We start from the raw sequence: 10,866 nt of genomic DNA, 5'->3' as shown, positions 1-10,866 counted from the left end.
TATGGAAGTTATATGCACGTAAGTCATTTGCAAAAGTACCAGGAATAAAACATATACTCTCATTAAATACCATTTGACATGTAAATAGTAGCCTAATCTATAAAATATTTAAAAGATCAATCCTGTAATAATACCACTATGAACAGTGTCATGCCTCAATTTAGAAATATACAATGTTAAAATACTACCAACTTTTAATATTAATTGTATTATTTTAGATAAAATGACTTTCTTTTCTGTATTCTGAATTCACCTCTTCATGGAAAATCAGAACAATGTCATTGAATTTGTCTTCTTGGGTCTGTGGGAGAATAAGCAAACAGAGCTACTCTTCTGTTTCTTGTTCCTGCTCTGTTACTTGGCAGTCTTCCTGGGGAACTTCATCATCTTACACATGATCACCTGCAGTCATCTAATCAAACAATCTATGTACTACTTCCTCTGCCACCTCTCCCTCATGGACCTCTTCTTCACCTCCACTGTGGTTCCCAAGCTGATCAGAGATTTAGCTGCAGGGAGGAAAATCATTTCCTATAGAGACTGTATGACTCAGCTCTTCAGTGCCCACTTGCTGGCAGGAGTAGAAATATTCATCTTGGTGTCCATGGCTTTTGATTGCTATGATGCCATTGTGAAGCCCTTGCACTATATGGTCTTCATGAACTGACAGAGGTGCAACACACTGATCTTGGTGGCCTGGGGCTTGGGTTTTTGGCAGTCAATTGCTCTTTTGCTCATGGTCCTCAGTGTACCTTTCTGTGGCCCTAATGAGATCAATCACTACATGTGTGATGTGAAGCCTCTTTTGAAACTGGTCTGCAAAGATATTCATGTTGTCATTATCTTAGCTGTCATCAATTCAAGCATTGTGTTGGTTGTAGTGTTTCTTGTCCTGGTGGCATCTTACATAAACATACTGTACAATCTTAGGACACGCTCCTCTACAGAGCGATGCAAAGCTCTCTCAACCTGTGGCTCTCATGTAATGGTTGTAGTTTTGCTTTTTGTGCCCTGTATCTATACCTATGCTCTGCCTGCTGGTAGTGAGAACAAGGACAAGGAAATCTCTGTGTTTTACACTGTGATTTCTCCCATGTTAAATCCTCTCATTTATTCCCTGAGAAATGCAGAGATGAAAATTGACATGCAGAAGGAATGATCTTGTATGGCACATTCAAAATTAAAGTAAATTCATTGATATTCATTGCACTTCCAATCTTGTAATCTCAGTGGAGTTACCATGAGAACGTATTTTAATCTTTCTTTGCTGGTTGTTTTATATGAGCTATTTATTTACATGAGCCAAAGGATCAAATTTCTTTTATTTGCATAGCAATATCACTTGAAAGGGTCCAACTAGTTACTGGTGTAACAATTTGGATTTGAAGAAAATGAGAAATAATTTCTAAAGCACAACCATAATCATGTCTCTCTCTTATTCCAAAATTTGTATGGAACCTATTTTCCTTGGATTAAAATTGAGCCTTCTCACATGTTAATCAGAAATCTTCCCAAATTGGGCCAAATCCACCTTGCTAATCTTAGAATCCACTATATTGGAAGAAAGTATGGTTTTACACAATGATAACAGGCTTTCCATTCAAGAAGACATGGTTCAAATACTGACTGTCATATTTAATCTTTGTTCTTGGTAGCTTGCTTAATTTTGTTGAGCCTCAGTTTTTAAACTATCTATGAAAACAGGGTAATTTTATATTTTGTAAAGATCTTGTTAAGACTGTGGCAAAGACATATATTTTAGCATGATATTTGGTCATTTCTTAATATCCTTTTTTATTCTTTTTTTTTTCATTGAAAGGATAATTTAACAACTACACTGGACATGTCTATATTCTTCAATCCTACTTCACAATCTCTCATACCTCTAGGTTTATTTGTGCTCTGTCCTCTGCTAGAGTTGTCTCTTCCTCTAAACTGACAGTCCATTTCTTATCTATAATTTATACTCCTTCTTGTATTTTATTATTCAGCATTATTTTGGAGAACCACCAACATACAAAAATTATTTTTTCTTGCCTGTTCTTATATTGCTAATTATATGTAATTTTTCCTATTTCAATTTATGCAACAGGGTTTATTCTTTATGAAGTTTATTGTTCCAATTTGACTGAATCATATATTATGTGCTATATCTCTTTTATGTTTGTTTCTCTCTTTTTTCTTAGCAATATACCAGGCAGAAAATAAGGTCTAAATAAATACTGATTTAATTGAATTCATAGATACCTTCTTTTTATTTGAGTACAGACACAATTTTCACAATTGTTTGTTTCTCTCTTTTTCTTAGCAATATACCAGGTAGAAAATAAGATCTAAATAAATACTGATTTAATTGAATTCATAGATACAGGATTCTTTTTATTTGAGTACAGACTATCCTTTACACCATTTAATTCATGAATTAAAATAAAATATATAATGTCTTGAAATACCAAAAAATTATAGTATAGTCATAAGCCCCTGTCAACTGTGGATGTAATCTTGTACCATAAGCACCTATAATGTCTTTTAATTTACTTTCTGCATCTATGGAGGCACTGCTATTCCAGTTACTTCTTATTCTCACATGTCACAAATCACAAAACGTACTCTCATCCTTGTGCCTTGGTTCCCATTTTTTCAGACATTTCTCTGTGTTCAGGCACTTCACTCTTCTCAACAGAATTATTGCATTACTTTCACACAGCAATTTTCTGATTGAGCTACTCCTGCTTTGAAGTCAGTGGGAGGTCCAGGAAAATGATAGTGGCAAAATATTCCCTCTTTAGTGCCAGGAACTCCTCTTCTGATGTTTCAATTCTAGGTGCTTTTTACACATACAGCAATTTTTTTTTTTTTTTTTCCTTTGCAGCCATGGCAACCTCTGGAGTATAGGGGGGAAAACTTCATGTTCCAAATGAAATTAGCTCTGACTAGTTACTTTTTCATTGTTTGGTTTGATTTAGTTTAATATAAATTTCCTCATATTATTTGGATTTTTTAAGTAATGAAAATTGTCTTTTTGACTGTGGGACTGTGTGTCTGTGTGTATGGCATGGGAAGACTTCAGTTTCTTGGGAAGAGATCAGTAGAAAGACCATCCCATCAGAGAAAATGTTACTCTACAAATTCTGGAGGCTTTTATTATCATTTTTAAAGGGATCAAATAATTTTATTGGTAGACTATAAGAAGAAAAGTTATATTAATCCCACACCCCAAAACAGTTGTTCTAATATTAATGTCTTTAGCACTTATTCTTCCTAACATTCATTTTCTAGCCTGGATCACACTTACTGATGGACTGCATAAACAGCTTTCAGATGAATGTGTAGAATGATTTGATCAATAGTTTTGCTAAACAAAACCATCAACTTTCTTAGAACAATTTGATTTTACTAAATGTGTCTTGGAGTATTTTTTCATCTGAAAATGCAAAAAAGAGTCTTGTTTTACTTGTTTTCTAATATTTTATTGTAAAATGAGTTATTATCTGAATTGCATCCACTCTCAGGTAAATTTAACTAGCAGCTGTTTTTTCTTACATTTGTTTATTCAAGGAACTTGGAATATATCAGATAAGTAAACAGAGTTTCTGTGCTAGGCTCATAATTTAGTTCAACTCATATAATTAGACTGATTAGCATATGTTCTCATATACAGTTGATGTAATGTGCATGTTGCATTATGGGGACACAGAGTTTAAGATCTGGAGCCAGAAAGAACTTTTTACCATATTCTACCTATTTCATAATGAATATAAACCACCTAAAGTACCATTTAAATTCTTGGCATAGCTAAGTTTTCCATATTTGGCTTTTAGTAATTGATTCTGTTCCTAGGATCTCAGAGAATTCACATACCATCTCAAGAGGAGTTGAGCAGTGTGGCTAATTAGAGGTTGTATCCAGCCTCTCCTACTTGGAAATTCAATTTTTATCCTCTGTGCTACCTTGTCTCTTGTAGCAATAGGTGTAGTTCTGTCAGTAATAGTAACTGAGTTAATGAAGCACAGTGCTTGCTTCCTACAACAGCTGGGGCCACCAACTGATGAGGTGGGCGAGAGAGAGAGAGAGAGATTGGTGATTTTCTATCTCTAGTAAACTGGTTCTGGCAGTAGATTTGTTGTTGAAGAGCAAGGGTGTGCTCTGAGTTCACTTTTTTCTTAGAATTACAGAAGTTTGGAAAGTCCAGTGTTCTGACTCCAGATTCCAAATATCCTTAAAGTCTGCCACTGGTTCTATACCTTCTGATGCATATGAATTTGAGATTGGATTCCCAGTACCCTTTAGCATTTTATTCCCCAAACATTTTAACTCTTTTTGAATTGCTTTCCTTTCTCTTATTTTCATCTCCCTATTATTGGAAATTATGTGACAAATTTATGATATAACATGAGTAAAATGATTTCACTGCACCATTACACCTAAAACATGAGGATGGGCTGGGCACATTATATTTTACTTAAATCTATTTCTTTTTTCCCAATGCTGAAACATTTTTTACTAGGTCAAGAGTTTCTTGATGACTCCTTTTATTCATAGAAAAATATTATTAAATGTTCCTCATTAATGTTCCATATAAATGTTTTTCCCTCAGGCTCTTCCTCTAATTCATGCAGTTTAACAAACTGTAATTGAATGCATTTCTGGTTCCATCTAGAGATTTACACATGACAATATTTATATTCATTGCAAATAAACCTGTAGAGTGTTAGACTCTCCAGTTTTCCTCATATGTCCAGTTTGTAATTTTCTTATTGTATGTGCCTTATCCAAGTGGATGCATTTTGGAAAGGACACTGACCTTATTATTTTGGTGCCTGACACTTAAACGGATATGAAATCTAACTTTAAGTACACAGGTAATTCACTTCTCAGTCTTTGAGCTTAATTTGCTCATCTCTAATTCAATGAAATATCAAACAACACACAAAAAGGGATAAACTTATAAATTTACAAACTGATTTTGACATTTATATGGACATGACATGGATCTAGATTAGACCCCAGACTTTAAAATAGAACAAATCTGGAGAATTTATACTACATGATAACAAGGTATACTATAAAGCTGCAGTCACCAAAATGGTGTGGTATTTAATAAAGATTGGCAAGTAGTCAATGAAATAAGACTAGAAAATACAGAGTGGAACTGGGTGTCTATGCTTAACTAATCTCATCAAAGTTCTGTAAGCAATTCAATGGAGAAAGAATAGTCTTTTCTACAAATGGTGTTGGGACAATTAGGTATCCATAAGGAGAAAAAAACAGATAGATTGAATTTGACCTATACCTCATATGTTGTACAAAATTAATTAAAAATGAATTTATATATATATTTAAAGTGGAAAATTATAAAATGTTTAGAATAAAAAAGGGAATAAAATATTTCTGACCTCTAACTAGGTAAAAAGTCCACAGAATACCAAAAAATATCAAAAATTTCACACAATACCAAAAACATGATCCTTTACAAAATTTAAAAAAAGATAAATTGGACCTCATCAAAATTAAAACTGTTGCAGCACAAGTTGAAATGACAAGAAATGAATTCAGGATTGAGTTGGTAATATTCTATATTGCACACAAGACCCCTGCATACATTTCTAGAGAGTATCCAGGTATGTGTGTTTATAGCAGAACAGCTATCCCATTCTGTATATTAAAACAGGTGATTTAGTGAAGAGTGGTCCATCTCAGTCATTATGGAGAAGTGGACAACCAGTCATACAGAAGGTTCTTATATCCTTCGTTCAGAAGTGCTAGAATTCTACATTTTCTGGGGCTATATAACTTTCAAAGCCTGAATGCAAGATTTAAATTTAGAATTAGCCAATTCTTTCACTGAAAGACAGACACACAATCCTGTTCTGCTTTTTAGCAGTTTCAGCTAGTTTTTAAACTCTAAAAGCTTCAGGGCTCTTTTCTGAATTATATAGCTTATAATACTTACTTTAAAATATGCATTATTGTGAGGATTAATTGATACAATGAACTGAAAGTGCTCAAACTTTCTCAATAAGTTGTTGTTTTCATATAATTGCTTTTTTCTAAGCAGGATGATCTGAACCAGATAGGTACTGTAAAGTCTTGAGATCCTAAAATTTTAAATGTCTGAGAAAACTCTTAATGTAAGAATTTGTGTGAGGAAGAAAGAAAGGAAGGTTAAAAGAAGCTCAGTAAGTGCATCAGTGCTGAGCCTCTACAATCTGTGCCAATGAAGTTGCATAGGATAACAGGATAAAGCCTTTCTACGTTTCGAGTGCTGATTTCCCCTGATATTTTCATTGTGTTCTTACTTAATGTTGTATCTTTTTCAACCCTGATATGCATGTGGGAAACAGTGTTTATTCTTTTTATTTTATTTTGTCTCCCATTCCCCAACCATCTACTTGAGCAATGTTAGTACATGCAATAAATAATTTGGTTCCCATAGATTTTGCAGGTTACTGACTTTATTCATCTATCTACTTCTAAATACTTAGATTACCCTTGATAATGATACTTATCAGGTTGTAAATTCCTGTCTTTGTTTCTCTGTCCTTGCTCATCTCAGATTTTTCTGGTAGATAGGTTGATTATCTTGTCTTCCTGTTTTTCAGAAAGCTAGATGAGCACAGTGCAGACAGTGCTACCTGGCCTGCTCTTTATCTTGTTATAGCATTTTAGGGCCTCCTGAGAAACAACACTTGAGTCAGTCTAACTTCAAGTGGGAAAGTAAATGCCCAAACACATGAGAAATGCTACCATGCACAGCTTAGGGGCATTTAGCTAGGATCCATTTAGACATGCCTCAGGTATTGTATCCATTTGAAATAGCAGCAGGACTCATGGTGAAAAAAGATACAGGGAAAGACACAGCCGGGACATTCCCAATTTTTCCTACCAAGGGACTGGTTGAAATTCTAAAGAAGAAGGCAGAGCAATCAGTCAAAAAGTGTTTGTTAAAGCAATTTACTAACTGAGAGCTGCATCTACCTTCAGACATAGAGTAAGACTGGCAATACATTCACCATAGTATATCTGCAATACATTCACCATAGTATATCTGCAATACATTCACCATAGTATATCTGCAATACATTCACCATAGTATATCTGCATCTTCAAAAACAGCTCTACAGATTATATATGACTGAGGAACAAAAGTATCTGAAAGCCAGGGGCTTGCACACAAATTTTGGGAAAATATCTTGTATGTGCTCTTTTCTCAAAAAGACATGTGTTCACAGTTGACAGTGTTCAAGACTATAGCAGCCAAAACTGTGCATGCTTTCATGGAGTTATGGGGAGAGATGCTCAAGAAGAGCAGAGATGAAGGAAATTTTTGATCAGATATGAGATGCTATATATCTCATGCAAACCACAGGCTTGAATGTTCCTTATATGGCTTCTTTTTTTTTGCTAGAATATCTGGGCCATGGACAAGTTAGGGGTGTAGCTTTTCACCATTTTTTCCCATTTTTAAAGAACATTGGAGACAGAACGTGCATCAACATTATATTCAAGTGCACATAAGTCCAGTTGTCACAGTACCTAGTGGGATTATCAACAGTGTTTTCCATCAGCTACCCCAAGCTGTAAAGCAAGCCTTTATTAGAGACCACCATGAGTGATCACCCATTTCATCTATGAGTTGCAACTGTCTTTTGCAATTAAACTAAGTACTTATTCCCTTCAGCTTCTTTATCTGAAATGTAGACACTGCACTTAATTTTTAATAAGTCACATGTTCCGCCTTGTGCTGTGATGAGAGTATCCAGGGCAGTTTTTTTTTTTTTTTTTTTTTTTTTTTTTTTTTTTTTTTTTTGCATCACCTTGCACAGAGCTGCAGTGTCTTGATTTAGTGTAGAGAAGGTGCTCAGTCTCATTGAGGGCCATGGTTATAAATTTGGGGGAGGTTTGTACACTGAGTCTGATGCTTGATGTCACTATCAAATCCCACTAAGAAAACAGACCTTCTCTCCCTCTTCCTTCAAATAGGCTCATTTAAGGACACTAGGATTTTATTTCATATCTTAGAGTGCATCCAGTAGAAGTCAAGAACACATCTCTCTATCCATCCAGGGTGTAGCTATGGCTACATGTTTGTGCTGCATAACCAATCTGTCAGTAAGAGAAATCCATTAAACACCAGGGTATTGGCCACAGTTAGTAGCAAAACTGTTATTTAGAGTAATGCTATGGGTGCATTTTTAAGGAGATCTATAGCCCAGACAACTAGAATTAATTGGTTCATGGTTTTTGGTGTTTTTGTATTTGTCCTCAACATGGCCCTATATAATCCACTTCACAGTTATGTGAAGCTTTAGTACCCCTTGTTATAGGGTCAGATGCCATGGTCAGAGATTTGTGTTGCACTTGGCTGCAAGTGGGGTGGTCCTTGCAGACTCTGACAATGTCCTCTCAGGGAGAAGGCAAAGCAGCCATCTGTGCTGGCCTCCAGGTAGGGTGACTACATCTGTGTCCCCCTTTCCATTGTATTCAGTGGGATATGTCTTTCTTACCAGTCATTTCCATTGCCTGGGTCTTTGTGCCTCCATTCCCAGTAGGGAAATCAGGTGATGGGCAGTCACACAGCAGACTATGACATTCACCCCTGGGCTTTGTAGGTAGTCCCTGATATATTGCCATAGTTCAGACCCCAAAAGGAACAACCATTTATAAGCCATTTATGGGATCCCCATTAGGTAATTTTAGGCCAAATTTTCCTATATGGCACATAAGGTGGCCCCTAAGAGAGTGTCTACTCCCAGTACATTTGCAGGTTTGGGGGTATGCACACACACATGTCTGTATGATGGAGGGACTTGCCTTTATTGAAGGAGAAGATGAATCTTTTTCACCAGGATGGATGTTCCCTCATAAGTAGCAGTGTATGTCAGTGGGTAAGAGAACTGTTGGGATTCCTGTATGAGGGTACATTCTGCTCCCATATCTACTAGGACCAACACCTTTTGTTTATTTCATGATTTCAATGTATGGTTACTTTCACACAGGGCCTCCCAACCCCTAGGATGGTCCTAGATCTTGGGGAAACTTGGTCCTCCCCTGAGGGGAGATGATGTGGGGGTTGTCATTTTCTTTTATGTCTCCTCCCCCTCAGGGGCTACATCTGATCCTAACCCTTGTCTATGATGCCCTATAATGTATTCTTTTGTCTTCAGCCCCTTCCAGAATTTTAGCATGATGTTTTGTCAGTTTTCTTTCATACCACCCAAGCTTTCAACAGGCCCTGTCACATCTACCTATTAGAAACCCTCTTTGCATCAGATTCAGGGGGAGCCAGTTTTTCTTGTCCCCATATTTCACTCCCTTTTTAGGCACTCCAGACCCTGGATATCCTAATACCCAACTCTTTCTCTCCTATCTGATACTGGCAAGAAGGCTTAAAATGTGGAGAATAGTACTTCCAACTAGGAAAAGACTCTTAATAATTTATTTCTCCTGCCTGCTATAAATGTGACACCCTCAGGCCAGAAGAGGGGGCCATAAATGGATGCACCTGTTGCTAGCTTTCTCAGCCAGAAGCCAGGGCAGCTAAGGATCACACTAAGGCAGTACCAGTCCTGGCTCTGGCTTCACAGTTTGGCTTGGACTCCAAAGCTCTGGGTGGCATGGTATACATGGCAGGAGGTGTTGAGGGGTCCAGGCAGGCAGCTGGGGAGGAACTGCATTAGCCCTGGACTGTGGTACATCTGGCAGAAGAGATGGCAACTCAGTGACTGACACCTGCTCCCTGTGGAGCATCTGCTCTTCAGCCCTGACATTCTTGTCCCAATGGGGCTACTGGGGGCTAAGGGAAACATGATCAATGCATCCATCCACTGTTCTAGACTCCGGCTCCATATTCCCAGTGGTCAATATCTTTGCACTCCTGCCCTAGCCACCACTCCTGACAAGACCACCTAGTCAGCTCCACTATCTTACAGCCTTACTAGTCATGTCATCAGTGTCTCCTTATGCTATCAATCAGCTCTGTCAGGGTGTATTCCCAGATGCAATATGTTTGATTCACTTACAAACATTACAAGCTCTCATTGGTCTAGTCTATTTTATCTTTTTTTGCATAAGGGGACAAGCACACAGAGACTATTCACCTCCTTCTTCTTCTGAGCTTACTTCCACAGATTCATCCAACTAACTCCAACTTTCTGAAAGATTCCAGGTCTATACATATCGTTCAGAATCCTTAACTATAGCCCCTACCATCATTTTGGGGAGGCTTTTCCCACATCATTTTTTATGTGGGTAGGTCAAGGTGTTAAGACTCCCCTTCTACCTGCTCTGTAAGATCAATTACCAGCAAAGTTGCAGTTGATCTCAGGTTTTGTTCCAACTGCACCTCTTCCTTAGTTAATGTACTTTGGCCTGAGCTGTTAACTGTGCTTCATTAGTCACTCTTATTGCCCACAATAGGGGCCATCCTACACCAGTCCCAGCCACTTTGCCTCTTTGCTGATTGAGTACAGTTTTAGCCTTTCCAGAAGGGACTGAAACCTGCCCTTGTTTTTGGTACATCATCATACTCTTGGTGTATTAAAGAGATGTGAAATGGAGACCCATATAGACCATTGCAAGCAGCCCAGGATTTGTCTATTAGTACATCTTTTTTTACAGCTCATTTTTCTGGAAACCTGTTGACTGCACAAATTGTTGCTTCATGTTGAAGAAAGAAATGAGAGTAAACCCAACCAAGATTTCCCCAAATTACCCTACCATGGTACCAGATGAGATTCTGCAGAAAGAAGCAATGGTCCTGGAGGTGATCAGACCAAAATCACTTACTTAAAAAGGTAGCTGCTGCTTCTTGCTCCCAGGTTGCATTTTAAAATGGCATTCTCCAAAATGTCAGCATCAGCTTTC

General features: G+C 37.2%; 1 pseudogene; it reads left to right on the top strand.

The window, feature by feature from the left end:
* The first annotated feature begins 259 nt into the window (after nucleotides 1-259).
* Nucleotides 260-1,189, top strand: LOC119511534 (annotated as a pseudogene).
* Nucleotides 1,190-10,866: the final 9,677 nt, after the last annotated feature.

Source organism: Choloepus didactylus, chromosome 16, assembly GCF_015220235.1.
Source record: "Choloepus didactylus isolate mChoDid1 chromosome 16, mChoDid1.pri, whole genome shotgun sequence".
Classification (NCBI taxonomy): domain Eukaryota; kingdom Metazoa; phylum Chordata; class Mammalia; order Pilosa; family Megalonychidae; genus Choloepus; species Choloepus didactylus.
This window is presented reverse-complemented; position numbering and strand designations above follow the sequence as displayed.